The 3142-nt window shown below is 53.4% G+C and overlaps 1 long non-coding RNA gene across 1 annotated transcript in view; it reads right to left on the reverse strand.

Moving 5' to 3' along the window:
• Positions 1 to 2175, reverse strand: part of LOC108448356 — a 23490-nt gene extending 21315 nt beyond the window's left edge. Inside the window, exon 1 of the long non-coding RNA XR_001864248.1 lies at positions 2136 to 2175. This is a non-coding gene — a long non-coding RNA (uncharacterized LOC108448356). The remainder of the gene's footprint in view (positions 1 to 2135) is intronic.
• Positions 2176 to 3142: the final 967 nt, after the last annotated feature.

Consider the following 3142-nt stretch of genomic DNA (forward strand, 5'->3'; position numbering starts at 1 on the left):
GCCCCCCTCCCCAAGGAACCTTCCCCTGGATGGTTCTATCTTGGTTTACAGAATGTGTTCTGGAGAGGACCTTGGGGTCTGGGGCACACTGATCCCTAAATACGAAGCTTCTAAGATGTTTCGTCTCCTGGCTGAACAAACAAGTCCAAGAATGCAGGCAAAGAGCACTGAGAATACAGAAGTCGTAAAAAGGTGTAACAGGGGTATAAAAAAAAGGTAAAAAGTCATCATGGCATCACAGGGGAGGGTCGCTTTTCCTCCCTGATACAGACACCGAGCCGATAAAATGATTAAACCGCCTGTTGATAAAGCAAATTGTGCTGTGAGTATCTAACAAGTGCTGAAAAGATAAATACGCTCCCAATGGCGAGGCAGAGCCGCGCTCTCCCTGTCCCACCTCCAAACTTCCAATGCCACCTAATGGAGAGCCCGCACCTCGCAGCAGCCCGGCTCTGCCCCGACAGCGATCCCGGCCGGGCGCTCCCAGCTTCCCAAAAGCTCCACAGAGCGATGCTTGCGATGGCGGAGTAACAAAACCCCGCAGCAAAGGCTGCACAAATATCTGGGTTGCCTCGCTGGATGTCAGAGCTCCGAAGGAGAGGCGTGGTCCCCACCCATCCCTGTCTCACGGGCGCGTGGTCCCTAAAGTGGGAGTTTGGGGTTCCTGTGGGGTGCACGGCTCGGCTTTGTGATCTCCATGGAAATGCCGCGTTCCTGTGAGGCGGAAAACGCGGAGACGTGGCCAGGGTGCAGAGGGATGTGAAAATACCCCGGGATGCACAAATCCCTCTCCCTGAGGTGTGGTCGGGGCAGGTTTGCATCTCCCCCAGGGCGCGGCTCACACGTGGGGATACCGAGACCGGGGGCAGAGACTGAATAAATTTGTCCTTGTCTTAAACTGCTCTTGCCGTGTTCTATCCGATTTCTGCGGCGCTGCAAACACCTCTCCGTGCGTGCACCTTCCCGGAAATGCTTCCACACCCACTGGGCAGCACTGCAGACGTGCACGGTTACCTATGCACGCACATGAATATAGGGCTGAACCACTTTTAAGACCAACTTTTAGGACTGACTCCCAAACCAGGCCCTAATCCGAAGATGGTTTGAGGTTTCCCATTGAAGACGGTTGGAGATTCCCCGGTTAAAACCCCCTGGACTATCAGCAAACAGTTGGGATTTTGCTCTCCCCTGTCCCCCTTGCAGCTGAACAAAGCCCCATTCTCTCCGACCCGAATATATTTTCCTTTACCCCGTTCCTAGGATTTCCCTCAAATTTATTTCTGTAGGGCTGGATCCAAAGCTCCCGCTGATTTCGGGAGGTTTGGGCTAGGGCCATGCGCTTCTGCAGCTCCAGACCTGCTGCAGCCAGGGCTGAATCTGTGCTGATTTGAATGATAAATATCTGCCCCCACAAAAATAGTTCAGAATAGGGGCTTGGAGGAGGTTGAAAGACAATAATTTTCCATGAACTTTGCTCTGCCTATGCCAAGCTTTGCACCCCATCACCACCAATTTGAAGCATATTCTGGTATGGCAAGATTAGGGATAAAAAATAACTGTTAGAAAGATACAGATTTAGGATTGACAAGATTTTAACTGCACAGTTCTTGTGCAGTTTTTATGCTTTAAGCAGCAGGATTAAAGACAGTAGAGTTGGGAAAAAAATACAAAGGGAGCTTTGCTGCTCTCAAAAAAAAAAAAAAAATCGAAATAACAGAAAACCAAACTCAGACAAACCCCACAACAGAAAACCGAAGCAAATAAAGGCGAGTGGAACAGATTTCCGTGTTTACTTTTCTTTCTGCTGTTGGATCCCTTGTCGTAGCCACAAGAACTGCAAGGGTAGGGTACGGAATGGGAAATAAAAGACAGGAAAAAGAAACAAAGAAAAAAAAATGAAACAATTTAAGGCGAAGGAAGCAAACCCAAGAGCTGCAGCCCGAGGCAGCCGAGCAGCAGCTCTGCAGAGCCGCTTCCCATACCCAGGCTGCGTCCCTGGAGCCGGGGGAGCTCTGCGAGGCGGCAGCTGGGAGCGGGGAAGGGGATGGTGCAAACCCCGGGCTAGCAGGGGAGGAAGAGGAAGAGGAGGGGGGTTTCGGGACGGGGAGAGGGAAGAGAAAAAGTCCAGTACATACAGCTCGATGCGTCCCCCAGCCCCCAGCCTCCGCTTCTCCTCTCTCTCTCCCTCTTACGTCAAAAAGGAAATGCGGTTCTTTTTTTTTCCTTTTTTTTTTTTTCAGAATCAGAAAATGAACCATCAGGAAGTTGGCAAAAACTCTGACTAAACAATCAATTGAGGAAATGCAACAAATTCGCTTTGGCGGGGGGGTGGGGGGGTAACGAGGCAGGCAGGGCAGAGCCGCGCAGGCAGCGCAGGGCTCAGGGCGCCGCGCCCAGGGCTCCGACCCGCAATTCCCTCACATTCCTGCATTTTTTTCCCCCACGGACACCCATCCTCTGCGGCCGGGTACGCGGCCGCGCACCCCCAGCCTCTCCCGGGCAGGAACGGGGGGAGCGGGCAGGGCTGCAGGGTCCCCCCAGCCCCGGCAGAAGTACCGGCATCTGTCCGCAAAAGGAGCTCCCTGTGCGTCCGGGCGGGATGCACACCTATTTCCCAGGAATTATCTTCCCTTCCCACGGGCAGGGATGAGTAGGATGGAGAAAGGAGCGAGTTCCGTGTTGGCTTTCTCCTACAAGTGCAGTTTGTACAAGGACGAGGAGAGCAAGGAGAGGTTTGAGAGGAGGTTTTTTTAAATATATTTTTTTTTTCAGAGCTATCGCCCCGAATTTTCCTAATTTTTCTACAATTCACTCGTTCCTCCCTCATCTCGGAATGACGGTCCCTGCCTGCTGGCACGGACCGAAACGCTCACATCCCGCTCCGCGTCTTCCTTAGGTAAAACAAACCAAATAGGCGGATCCCTAGAAGTTCCGCGGGGCGCAGCGGAGCTGCCCTGTCCTGCCCTGCGCTCCGCGGGCAGCGCAGCCTCGCACTGCCGGCCAGAGAGGACTGCGGGGCTACTTTAGGCTCCCGTTCGGGTAAAAATCACCCCCCAGACTCCTGCAAGGGATTTTTTTCCCAGGCGGGGGCTCTCCCAGGTGCTGCTGAAGGAGGCCGGGGACCTCCCATCTCCCGCGGTTG

This window comes from Corvus brachyrhynchos, unplaced genomic scaffold, assembly GCF_000691975.1.
Source record: "Corvus brachyrhynchos isolate BGI_N302 unplaced genomic scaffold, ASM69197v1 scaffold26, whole genome shotgun sequence".
Classification (NCBI taxonomy): Eukaryota; Metazoa; Chordata; class Aves; order Passeriformes; family Corvidae; genus Corvus; species Corvus brachyrhynchos.